Genomic DNA, 14265 nt, shown 5'->3' on the forward strand with positions numbered 1-14265 from the left:
ACTTAGATTTTAATATCAACGAGATTTTACCACGCCATTCACGCCATGCATCATGATTAACTAAAAAAAAAATGAACTAAAAAAAAATGAACTAAAAAATCTGCTCGTTATTAAACTTTTTGTATTATTTTAATTATTTTCACTTATACATAGTATATTTAGTTTTCAATTAATTATTTTATTAATTGAAAAATAAAATAACATTTACGCGGATCGTATAATTCAAAATTTATTATATATGTGTAAGACACATTTGAATATTTTAATAATTTTAATACCATCCTACACACACATGAGATGTGATATTCATATAATATCAATATTATATAAAATCGTTTCCATTTTACATCTAATTAAAATAAGCGAAAGAGTAATAAGTAAAAAGAATGCCTCAATGAAGAACAAAAGTGCAAATTACATTCCATTACTTAATTTGAGCGAAGCGTGAGTTCCGAGTTACATTTCCCGAGTAACGTTTTCCACCGAGAATCCCTGATTTCTTAAAAATTTCATTACCCTCTCTCTGAGAGAGCCCCCCATCGACATTCTCTTTTTCTTTCTATATATCTTTCTTTTATTTTTGTCACACTTGCGCGGCCGCGGTTCTCATAAGGGAGAATCGACGGTGCAACACGATGATCCCTAACAACCATTCGCTACTATCGCGAATGAAATCCGTAATGAGCGTAATCGAGCTCGTTAGACCGTTGGGATAAAAACCCCGCGAGCCACTCGTACGTCGTTAAAGCCCGCGGGAAATGGAGAGCGAGCACCGAGTACCGGTGCGAGGAAGAAACGCGAAGCACCGAGAGTGGATGCGTTTTTCAGCGGGATTTACGGATCGTCGACGGGCATTAAGAGAAATGATGCGCGACCGCATCCCGCACGAACACGCGACAGATGAAAGAACGGCGGGAGCCGACCGGCGAGATCAAAACCGCTATAATTTCGCTGAATTAAATTTTCAAAAATACGAGGGAAAGTCATTCAGTGTGTCACAAATGGTTATGATTGATTATTGGATCGTGTCAACAACCGCTGCCACAATCTAGAAACTTATTTATTCTATTTCCCTGCATGACACTTAATTAATGTGACTTCTCTTCATATATGTATATATAAAATCTTTTTTTATTTTATTTTGCAATAACCATTTGTGACATACTTAATGACTTTCTCTCGTATAATACATGTCACATCACTAGTTCAGTTTTCATCAACGCGAATATAAACATCATTTTATCGAAGCATGAAAATTTGAACTCGTCAGAATTGGAGTAAAACAAGATATACATTGTGATATTATAAATTTAGAGAGAGAGAGAATTCAACACAATTAAATATTTTCGAATAATACAGTGTACGAATCATATTTTTTGTAATTTTGTATGCGAATAGTTTTTACTTGTTAAATTTAAATATAGTTGATGGATGAGAAAATTAAAAGAACATTATTATATGTAGCTTCACGCTTGAAAATACTTTATTCTTATCCTAATGTCGCCGTTATTCTATCGATTACGTGTCGTGGAACAAACGAGACGCATGGGAGGGGAAAAAAGAAGTGGAACAAAAGCGAAGAATGGAGGATAATCGCTTTCGATTATAATCGCTCTCGTGAAATTGACCCTTACCTTCCAATTGAATCCTTCCTTCGATCGAATACGCCGTGAATGTCGCTGATCTGCGTCCGGGCGAGTGTTAACGATCAGTCGTCGGATCGTTTCGGTAGAGAGACCAGAGACGAGTTCGTCGAAGTCGCGGTCGACCACTCACGTATTCAGATTTCAGCCGGTGGTCATACACCCTCGCGTCTCTCGATCCTCCACCTCAACCAGGTAATCCTCGTAGTCGCGTGCATCTAATCATTATAGCGAAGGGCGCGGGTGGCGCTGCTAGGTGTCCCTTAAATCGTTCCAGCACGACGTCGGCTCCTCCTCCGCGCAATTACGAGTCATTACGAGCGGGATTCCACCGTGGCAACACACCGGGTACTCACCGGGTGCTACACGCCAAAGAGTAGTGGTGGTTATTTATGGCTAATCGGCGAGAGTTACGTCAGGTCGATGGCGAAGTGGCCGACTTGTACTATCGTCCTTAGAATGATGACGATAATGGAAATAACGACAGATTCTCGCGCGGAGTCGTCTCGACGCGACGCTTCGCGAAAACTCTGCCTGTCTGCCGCGTGACGTGCTGAAGAAAGCTGTTGTCAGTCGGAGCGAAGTGGAGCGGCGTTTCCACCTGACAGCCGCGCGCGAAAACCTGCCACCTTGTGATTTACTATCGCGTGGCTCTATCGCGGCACGAGTTTCTGTTTCGCGGTAGAATGAGTGACAAGCCTCCGAGTCTAGCGAGAATCTGTGCTTCAGCCTATCTGTAGACTAATTTCTCTCTCAGCTGCCAAACGGTTTCAATTTTACATCCCCGTCATTTCAACGTCATCCGTCGAATTATCCCGCGCGAGCGATTAATGACGAATGATAACAACGTATGACTATCTGTACGCCGATTACGCGTCGCGATTTCCATGATCAGTCGCCTCGCTGCTCCTCGTGGCTGCTTGTAATTCGATCTTCCGATCGATCATCGGACTCGCAGAGTTTCCATCGGGAGACTGATAGGAATACTCGATCATGGCCAGGCTACGGGTGCAGATTCTCTCGCGATTCCCGATTCAAAAAGTACCAACGTCGATCTATCGGGACGAGTCCTGGCACAGTCGTCGCTTCGCACAAGCGCCGCGTACGGAATCGCGCACGACACTGAAACGGCAGGAAGTCTCGCGCTCGAAGCAAACCTCTCTCGCGGATTCGCGGGCTCACGTGTGAAATTCTTGCGCATGCACCGACGCCTTCCATCCCTCCTCATGCGCCCTCCCTCGGCGTTGCTCCCCATCTCGGTCTGCCCTTCGAGATCTATCTCTTGGTTCTCTCTCGCTCTTCTCTTCCGTCGTCTCTCCTCGTTCAACTTTCCCCTCGACATTTTACCCTTCCTCCTGCTCTTCAACGTCGCTCTTCTCTCGTCGTCTTCAGTCGTCGTCCCATCCTCGCCGCCTCTTCTTTCTCCGTTTCTTTCCCTTCTTCCGGATAGCTCCTGAATCATGAAGCGACAAGTGTTTGGCGCCAAGGCAGCGCTTGTGCGGGAGTTAAAGAAGTATTTCATGAAGTAAGCGCGAGAGTATATCTCGACTCGCAGCTGTGGAAATGGGGTAGTATCCTTAATTGGTCCCTTCTCTGCCGTTCGGCGGACGATCGATATCGCGTCGGTAACCTAGGTCAAAAAGAGCAACGTTTCCTTCTTAGAAAATTGATTCACGTTTCTTACCATTAATCGTTTACGCTACACCGAACACGCGGAATGAAACTAGGTTTTCTTAACGCTTCTCAAAACTTTGCTCGTTGAACTTTCCGCATATTCAAATGATCCCGATATAATAGTGCACGTTTTGCGTAAATTTGCCCCGGATCAAGAATGCGATGTGTAAAAATGCAAAGAAGAAGCGCGAAACAATATACATATAGATGCCTGGCATATTTCGCGCCAACTTTTATACCACTTGTATTCCTCGAGCGCGCACTTGTTTTTTAACACGCAATTTTCTTGTACTTTTTTCCTTTTCCATCGATTGTGAAAAAAAAGGACTCGGAACTTTAGAAAGGGACACGGAAATATATGCTAATTCAAGGCTAACCGAGATTCGTATGGATCTAGAGACGGAAAAAATGGAGGGTCTTTAAACGCGTTTGACATGAGGTCGGCCGCGTGACTCGCCACAGAACAATTCTGCGAATGTAACTGACGAGCATTGTATTTCCGACCCAGTTAATGGTTATTTCAACGCAACTCGGGATCACTCGCTGACTCGCGAATCGCTGAAATTCATACGTCGTTATACTGTAAATTATACACGCAGGTTGTTTGCATAAGTTTGATTTTTTTGTCTTCTACAATATTAGAAAGATTATACGAGTTATATTTTTTAGAAAATTCTAAGTAAAAGCACATTTTCCGACTTCATAATTTCAAAATTCTCTATATATTTATATACATGTTAATTGTATGTTTATTATTAATTATAAAAATTATCTTAATTATCATTAATTTGCAAATACTACCTAAATTATATAAATTTTTATTACGTTTTTAATTTTCATTTCTATGTCGTTTTTAGTTGCACAATTAAATCTCAATACTGCAACTTTGAATACATAAAATTTTACAATATCTGGCTGATAAAGCGTGGAAAAGCTTAAGTTGATTACCACCTCAGTGGTTTATCGCTCGTTTGAGATTCTTCTTAGGGATAGAAGTAATTTTCTTAGAATTGTGCGCGCGCAAAAGCACCATCGGAATTAAATTGAGAACGGTCCAGTCCGCTGCTTTGGCAAATGAGTCGGCTCTAATTACCGATACGACTGTCTTGTACACAGGATTATATCTCGAGATGCAGCAGCAAAATTAATAACGTTTTCATGATGCAGTTTTAAAAAATCGAATCAATATGTATGAAAAATAAATATAATATAATGATTGGAATGCATTTTATATATTCCGCGAAATCAAATGATAAAGAACCAATTTTTTATCTTGTCGAATAAAAAAATCGATTTAAATGCCAAATATAAGACATTGAAACAAAAATTAAATCATCAATGCTAATCTTAATTAGATTTTACAACATTCGCCAGTATTATTCTTAATGTTTGTCGCGCATCAAATCATTGGAACTTTTCCTCTTCCTTTTCCCGATGTTATAGTTTGTGGCAGTTACACCTTTTCCCTCAGCTTTTCAATTACAGCTCGTCAATTACAAGTTTGCGAGTTACAGAATCGCTTGTCGGCACACACGTACGTACGCATACCATTCACCAGGCGATTAACTGCAAAACGCAAACGGCGCGCGATTAATCGCGATCCGATGGCGACGTCAAAGCGACGAAGCAGGTAGATCGCGACGAAAACGCTTCTACCGTTCGCCGCAATCGAGACAATGCAGCGTTGCAGCGCGGGGATTGGAATTGCAAAATGTAGGATCGACCGGCTATATACATTTCCTTCCCTTTCTATCCTCTCTCCCTTTGTCTCTGCGATTCGTACAAGCTCATCTTTCCGTCTGCCTCGCGCCTCTGCTCCTATCCATCTCTCCTTCGTCGGCTCCTATCCGTCCCTCCTCATTGAATTCGAGTTTCCATCGATTCTTTATCTCTCGTAAAAAAAAAGGGAAAATGGAGAAAGAGTAGTACGAATAGGAAAAGAATACGACGATTTCTTGGGCGAACTGACTGACTGTTTCTCTCAAGATTTATGGTGTCTGCATCTAGGAAGAGAGTGGGAAAAATGTCAGAGCAGAATACGAAAGGGTAGATTCGAGGAGACGAACGGACCTATAGTATCAAGAAACAAAAATATTTTGTGTCGATCGCCGGATGTCTTTGGTAGAAGATAATTTTGATGTTTTTCGGCTATTTCGCGCCAGAGAGCGATATAATAGTTTTATAATTTATCGCATTTCCTCAACTCAAGTTATAATAATTTTAACACCGGATTTGACTATCAATGCAATGTGAAAAAAATTAATATTAAGATTTCAAAAGTTTTAGCGAATATTAAAAAATACAAACAAATAGTACAACTTTTCAATTAATTTTAATTAGATTTTATTTGATTAGGAATTTAATTCGAAGGAACTTATTTAATTAATTGTAATTATAAAAATACACACTTATTTAATTAATTTTAATTATAAAAATGCTTTAATTATTTAATTAATTTTAATTATAAAAATACACACTTGCCAAAATATTAAAAGTTAAATAAAAACAAATTAAAATTTTATATATATTTTATTTATATACACATTTATATATACACTTCTAAAACAAACCAGTAAGATGCCATCCCTATTAAGAGATTGGGGTTGAAAGATAAAAGTTGTAACTCGCGAATATGTCAAGGACAAGTCGATTAGCAAAGGGCCCGGCAAGGGAATTCTGGCATTTTAGATCGTGGCATTTTGACGCCTCGTAAAACGCGATTTTATTCGCGACCGAACAAATTGAAACATAAGCCGTTCGTAAGAGGATCCCTATCTACGGTACGCGCTTTTTCGCCCTCCATTCGTACTGCCCCATTCGTTTCCCTTACATGTATTCTTCCCAGATATTTTACAGCGGCGACTGAAAACGACAAGAACAAGGTTGCGGCGTTCACGCAAGCGGGTTATCCATGCCGATGCCATTTCGTAACATGCCGATGTCGTCAATATGCATTTATGTGCTGCCATGTCTTTTACCATATATATAGTAAAACATAGCAGAGCATAGGAGAGAAAAAAAATTTGATAGAAGAGAAGGAAAAGCGAGAGAGACATATATATATATATATATATATGTCTCTCTCGCTTTTCCTTCTCTTCTATCAAATTTTTTTTCTCTCCTAAACACATTTAATATCAAAAGAAAGCACTTAATTATGCTTTTATTCACTTTGCACTTTACGTTTTTGTAAGAATCGATATTTTAAGACCTTACTTCTACGCCTCTATCCTTTTTTTTAATCATAATAATTCATACATCATTTAAGATCGCAATTTGCTTGATATTAAAAACCATACAAACCGTACAAATTAGCGAATGAACAAATGTGTGACTGAACATGATATATGAGTATATAAAAAGTAGGATAAAAATGTACATTTCTTCAATAAAATAACTTTTGTAAAAAGAAGTTTTTAACAACCAGCAAGCTGTTGAAAACATTTTCAAGCAGTTCCGTTAACTCCAGAATTTTATAAAAGTAGAATTTATCAATTTGTAACTCGGTGACAACAATCTATCGATTTATTCAGACGGCTTCTATTTTGATTAATAAATTATATTTTATTTTAAGTCCAAATTTTTTCATTAAAATTTGAAGTCGAGGAAGAAAAAGGGAGGGAAGAAATTCGCAGGTATAAATAATGTTACTCGCAGAATTGCTGAGAAGTCGGCGAATAGTGTGAAACAATTAAGAGAGAGAGAGACGTCTGCCTCCTGTGAATAAAAAGCGTCAGCCTGCTAAAAGATCAAGAATTCCCTTGTGTTTCCCGCGCCGTCTTCCTTTTTTATTCACTCGCCTATTTTATCCGTCCCACCTGTCCCCGACCGTTCCATTTTGCGCACAACATTCGCGGCCTCCTTGAAGCGAGCATCGCCATCTCGAAAGAGTGGAAGGAATCTAGGATTGAAAAAAAGAGTCTGCGAAGTCGGAATAAGGGTGCGCTACTGGGATAGTGGGCAAGGTAAGGTGGAAAGGGAGAATGTTAGATAGGGAGGCAGGCGGTATTCTCATTCCGATTCTTCTTTTCCTCCTCGTTCACGGATTGAAGAGGTCTTTATGATGGGGTACCGCTTTATGGCACGGCTTCGCTGCTATTATACGTGCATCGGCCGTTCGTCGGGGGGGCGGAAGAGGAGGAAAAGGAGAATGGGATGCAAGCAGCATCGAGACGTATATGGTTTTCGGTTTCAAGAAAACGGGCGTGTTTAGTAAGGTGGGAGTTGGCGGAAAGGAAGGAAGCTGTGCGAAACGAGAGGCGAAAGGGGGTTTCCGGAGACGAAGGGTATGAAGAATGGAAGGGGAGAAGAATTGTACTTTGGACCGCAGATCTGGCTATTGTCGGTATAATGAAGCCAAGGCGAGATTTCTCCCTTTTCAGCCGCACGCAAGCGTCGAAATGATGTCTCAAATGACTGATTGTGCGATTTCTTTGGCAGCTGAAGTTATCATATAGTGCATCACCGCAAAGTCATGTTGTTAAGAAGAGAGGAAAGGAAGAGAAAAAAGAAAAATTAAAGAAAGGCCAAACAAGACCTCGGCAGTGATCAGAATCATATGTAGAGACGCTCTCTTTAAAAGTGGAATTAATTATATAATGCACATAGAAGTAATTAATTGTAAATTAAATTGATTACTACAAGTATGTGTATTGTAAAGCACCGACTTTGATATATAATATTAAAATAATGAATATTGATATAACAAATAAAAGTATAATCATGCATATAATTACGAAATATATCTCTTCCTCTCGTTTATATTAATGTCTAATTTGATGTCTAATTTAAAGAATATTGCTTAGAACGTATACATAAACGTTATATTTTATTATATGTATGTAAAATACATTTTTTATATATATATACATGTATGTATAAGTTAAAAAAAAACCGCTTAAATGAACATTTATGTAAAGATACGAAACCAGCAGAAAATTTTCTATATACGCTAAAAAATTCGCCGAGATATGTCGCTGCTCTGAGAGGTAAGCCAAGGTTAAACGCATCGCCATCAGTTTTCTCGGCTCGCGTAAATCACGCCAGGGACAGTATTAAAAATATACGTAAGTGAAAGGAAAATATATTACTAGATAGGAAGGGTGTGCACGAAGGAAAAGAGTGTCGCTTGACTTAAAAAGAATGGAATGAGGAAACAACGGGAGGGTGAGGAGCCGTTGAAACATCGCGCAGAGGCTTATTACGTGTGTTGTGCGGTCGAGTTCTACCTATCGCCGACGGTACACTCTCGCATATTTTAAGCCGGCCATTTTTCAGCATTTGTACTATACATCTACGTCGAATTTGCATGAGCCAACGAGAGGAGATTCGGGACTTGTTCCGACCAACTTTCGGTGTCTCTATACGCGCCGCCCCACTTGAAAAGTCCTCTCGTGGACGTTCTCCATCTCCGGCGATCGACCGTCCACTCGAAACGGAATGGAAACGCGGTTTCTGGTTGCTGTACGTATGGTTTACATAAAAAGTTGTATATACAATCTATCATAGCGTAATTAATATTCACTAATTTAATTAACTTTTTGCATATAAATAACATTTTCATTTAAAGATAACTAAGTAATTTAAAGATTTCGACATGTGAGAGATCTGAACATCTATAATTTAGCATATAATTTAAACAATATTATAGAAGCCATGATTTCAAAAACATTGATAACTATTATGTAAAATCTTTATAATAATGTAAATAGACAAAATATTAAGTGCAATGTTGTAGAATATCGAAAATGATTTCAATGCAAAAATATAGGATGGATGCGAAAGAATTAAATTTTATATGCAAAAATTGTGTTTAGGTTTTATATTCATGTAATAGCATTTTTATTTTATCAAGTTATGTGTTTTAATTAGCTTTTTCCTTCATATACAATAATTATATTAAAAATATGTATTTTAATATTATATAAAAATGTCTAAATTTTTTTCGCATAATATCCAGATGTTTTTTAACATAAGAAGAGAGTGATTTATTTCACTGATTATCAAACTATATTATTATTTTTTATGTAAAAACATTTACGACATATGTATACGTGCTGATACATGATACTATATTTCCAGTCAAACGCTACGATTAATCATCGCGTCAATCGATATATCTCTAACGAAGGAAATTGAGGTAATATCAGTTCGAGAAAATAACGAAACAAACGTTTCGATACCCGCTATCGGCACACACCGTATATGACGAGGCAGACTCCGACGAAGTCTGCGTGGACGGGGAAACGATAAATTCTGCAGAAACGCGCGTGACATTACGGTAACGTTTTCCGCGGCGGCTAGAGAGTTGAGAGACACTGGTCTAATCCTAATGCAGCGCCGTCTTATTTATGCAGCAGCGCCGTTTCGCACCGCAACGCTGAAGACCTTAACGGCTTTCAATTTCCGTTGGCCATCAATATTATTTAGTTTAGTTTGGACCACCTTCTCGCGCACGGGATACCCCGCGCCCCTTCGGCATGCTCCTCACGCCTCCGCCAAGGAAATTACTTGTCCTCTCCCACCCTTACGCCGGATCCGCCGATGCTCCTTTCACCCCCTTTGTCCCCTCCTCCCCTTCACGGACCGAGTCCTGCACTGTCCTTAAGATTGTCTCCATCTATATACTTGCACAACTCGATATCTTTCTCCTGGATAATGTTCGAAAAAGAGAACTCTCCTCCCCAAGATCCGCGAGCGAATTTGAATCTTTTAGATTACAGAAAACAGATACCCGCTTTCGTTACCAATTCCACTTTAAAGACGATAAATGTCTCTGTCCTTACGTTGAATTTGAACAGCGTCGAACGAGTCGTGCATCAATCATCTAGCAAAGTTCTGAAAGACTGAGATGAATATGTAAAATAATCGGAGCAGACTAACCCCGAATTATAATATTATTTATTTCACCATCTTTCTAATCTTACACAGTATGTTCTAGAAACTAAAAATTTAACGAGAAGAAAATTCTGAAATCGTTCGATATCGAGGAATTTAATCAGCGAGGAAAAATATGGAAACTGAAACTAATGCGAGTTGCTTTTATATAAATATAATTTAAATCTTTCTAATATTTAATATCAAAGATCCTGTATCGACGCAATCTGACATTCTATCTTGCGATGCATTATCAGAATTATAATGCATGTTATTAATATCTAACGAGAAAGCGCGAGCGTGTTGCCGAACGTATTTCCATTAGGTCGAAAACTCAAATCCGATAGTTTCCCATCTGGACGGGGGCAGATGCACTTTCTCCCCGACTCTACGCAATAATACTCCGCCGCATCCTCCAGCCTCTCACCCCCGCCCTTGGTTGCCGATAAAACGGAATTACAAACCAATTCGGTTCGCGGTAGAACGAAACGTTTTGCAAGTTCCCACGAAACACGATCCCATCGGTCGCCCGCTACTCCTGATGTTTTTCCCGTGTGTGTCTCACTCCTTTTATTCCGATTACCTCTGTCTCTTTCTCTTTCGCATTCTGTTCTTCTTTATCTCCCTCAGACGAGCAATGCGTGCATGTGTTATTTGCGGTGTGATCAGTAGAACTGGAACATTTTCTATCTATACCTCGGTTACGTTCATTTGTACACGGTCTGAAAGTCATTTCTTTACGACTCAAGGAGGAGAAACAATAACGGGATATTCACTTCATCTGATCGAGCCAACAAGCAAGATATTTTAAAAGTCATATCAGAAAATATTTCCTTTTGTTCTTACTATTAAATAGAGGAAAGGCGTATCAAAATTGATATATTACTTTTTGGACTCTAGTTTCTAAAGAGTTAAAGTAAAAACTTGTATCTCTAGATATTTATTATGCTTATTATTATTATTAAATTGTATTACAGCTTTAATAATTTTATTCAAATTTTTATTTAATTATTTTTAATTATTGTTTCAAATTTTTTTAAGTATTTTTAATAATACCAGAAATATAATATTATTAAAAAATATACTGCAAATATGTAATATTATCAAAAAAGATATTCTGTTATTATTACTATTTATGTTATGTAATTTACTAAAGAAAGTCACTAAGAAAACTTTAGAACTTAAAAACTCCCGATACAAATCAATTTAACATAAACGAGCAACGAATATACAAACTATAAACTTCTGACGAATAAACTGACTAAGCGGATTAAATTCATATCTGTTCTATATAAAGCGCAGTACTTATCTGCCAAGAAACAGGGATACTTTATTTTAGAAAACCTGTATCGATTTGATATCTTTTATTTGACACGATAATACTCATGTAGCGATCAATATTATTAATACACACACGTATAGTCATCAATTCTATTAAGTTAAAAAGTTTCTATTTCTGTTTTCTATCTTTTATTTCTATCTCTAAGTTCGATATCTATTTACAGTCCTTATCGCGTTTGATTTCTAAGCTTGCCTTTCGTAAAACACGTAAGGATCTCGAAGTAATTACATCGAGTTAAAGAAGAGCAGAATACTGATGATAAGACTTTCCAAGACTTGGTCATGTATAATCTTACAAAAGTTTTCCTAACTCAGACTATGACTAAATTACTAATACTAGGAAGAAAAGAGATTTTTTTCTGTAAAGATCTCAACACACATTGCATAAAAAATTTATAAAAATATAAAAATATTTCAATTAATCTGTAATTAAAAGGCATCTTGCACGATATATCTGTCAAAAGAATGACGCAGATAAATATATTTACAGCTTTGAAAATCTTTCAAATTCCAAGAAGAAGAATTTAGATTTATTGAATTTTTATTAAGTAAAGATGACAAAGAAGAATGAAGGATTTATTCACGAAATCTTTCGCGATCCTAGTTAAGGTTCAGTTCAAACAACGGAGACTCCATACAACGTCTCTTAAAACTGCGTTCTCCGCTTTTGTTCTATTCTTCCTTGATTCGAAAAGATTTTGCTAAGATCCTTTTATTAAACAATGGGAATTTATTAAATATGTGGCTCGCTACGGGCCAGTTTTTTGTCCGAAACGCGACGAAAAGACACGACCGCGCGTACGCACGGTTTGGTTATAATGGCATTCATAATAACTCCATCGAAAAAGGCGCCATAATTTAATCTTCGATCCGGCGGCGGGATTAGAGCAAGGGAGAACAGGTGCGACCAAGGCGGCGATGAACGAGTCGCTTTCCCAGCCGGATTTTTCCGCAATCTACCTTCACTGGACCCGGCACGATGCTAGCCATACTCCATGCTCGCTCTCTCTTTCTCTCTTCGAAGATACTTTCTCAGACCGATACTGAAGACAATGGCGTACTTTGTGGCACTGCCGTGATTAAAACAAGAGAGGTAGTCGAACGTGAGAAAGACGGAGGAAGAGAAAGAGAAAAGCAGGATAGAAAGCCGTTCCACTTTCTCGGGACTAGCAAGGATTGAGAGCACAGAAAAGTCGTAGTCGCGCAGACTGAGTTTAGAGTTCTTTTTATTATCAGTTCACCTCAAATACACACACCCACACATACACACACATACACACACATACACGTATATATCCACAAAATAACGATTTTTCCTGTACATACATCATTCGTTCTTCGTATTAATAACTACGTATATTTACGAAAACCGTGCTTATCTCGCGATATTTCGAATGCTGCCGCTTTAACGCGCAGCGAAAGATTCATTAAAAGTCTAGAAAAAGCTCGTGGAACTGAATTTCGGAACCGATAAATGGGACATCGATCGATTACCCATAAATAAATTTTTATTTGTTCCTTGTATACAACTAAAATAAATTAATTCGATTACTATAAATCATTATATATCAGTATATATATCTTACAAATATATATATTATATATTGTAAAATATAATAAATTAATTACATAAAAGAATTTGAGAGACACGTAAATTTATTATGCTATTTAACGCATTTATTTTACTGCCTCATTTAAATTTCAAATATTTTTTTCGCAAATATTTTGCATTTCTACATCCTTGGAATTATAAATATTCAATTTTGGCCAATTATTAGCAGCGCACTTTTAAGCGGACTAACTCCAATCGAGCGTAATAATCGGCCGCTGAACACAGCCGGATACACCGATGGTGCAACATTGACTGGTCAGCCTGTACGTCCTACCATCCCCTGTGCCTAACGCCGCTGCCACCCACCCCTTTATTATTCCGTTATATGTGTAGATGGTGTACGAGATATCGCATGATCGAATCACGTACCAGTTCGGACACGATAACCTAATGAACGGACTGAATAATGATCAGGCGACGATTATGCTCTGTCTATTAAATTGATTCGGCCTGCCCTGCGCATTGCACTCTATCTTGCTCTACCCTGCTCTGTTCTGTCGAAAGGAAGGACAGCCGTTGGCGACGAACAGTGCGTACTGTCGACCCTTAACGAGCTCTATACGGTAGGATTACGATGGGAAATTCAATTTGCCTCTTTAATCCCGCAACCCCGCGCATCTTTTACTTTATCGCGGCAGCACAAAGAGAACGGATCGCTGCGCTCGAACTGAGAAATTGCATCCACTTTTATATCTAACTCGTCACCGCTCTTTAATCCACTTTCTTGACGCGTGTTCGCAGTACGAGAATAACGAAACGGATTTGCCGTTTTCGCGATCGAGTTTAGAGCGAAATAAGCGAAATAAGCGTGATTACATACTTATGATATCTGAGATAATTTCCTTATTTATTTCTCGCGCGTAATAATAGTAGCCAGTTTTTCAATTATACAGACAGCGAATAAAATAACGACAGCCCGAAACTGGTCCCCTCTCGTTCGAGAAAATACAAGTTGTTTCACGAAGGCACCGCCGAGAGTTTTAAGTCTGACTTACACGATATCTTTCCCGTACACTCACTGCTACCCCATTTTATTCCGCGATACTGTCCCCATTGCTTGAGAGCGCGTATTAAAATCGTTACAATGGTGGCGAGTTGCATCTCGCGGAATTTTCACGG

At 38.5% G+C, this 14265-nt stretch overlaps 1 protein-coding gene across 3 annotated transcripts in view; it reads right to left on the reverse strand.

The window, feature by feature from the left end:
* Scgdelta (sarcoglycan delta) overlaps positions 1 to 14265 on the reverse strand; it is a 294591-nt gene that overhangs the window by 189676 nt on the left and 90650 nt on the right. For 2 of the 3 annotated variants that reach the window (XM_083084042.1, XM_083084052.1), the window contains one exon: positions 1635 to 3273. The exons of the other annotated variant lie outside the window; for it this stretch is intronic. The gene's annotated coding sequence lies outside the window, so the exon portion shown is untranslated. The remainder of the gene's footprint in view (positions 1 to 1634; positions 3274 to 14265) is intronic. 3 annotated transcript variants of the gene reach the window in all.

The sequence above is a fragment of the Camponotus vicinus genome, unplaced genomic scaffold (genome assembly GCF_025532165.1).
Source record: "Camponotus vicinus isolate PSW18456_S1 unplaced genomic scaffold, iyCamVici1.0 SCAF_1, whole genome shotgun sequence".
In the NCBI taxonomy this organism is placed as follows: Eukaryota; Metazoa; Arthropoda; class Insecta; order Hymenoptera; family Formicidae; genus Camponotus; species Camponotus vicinus.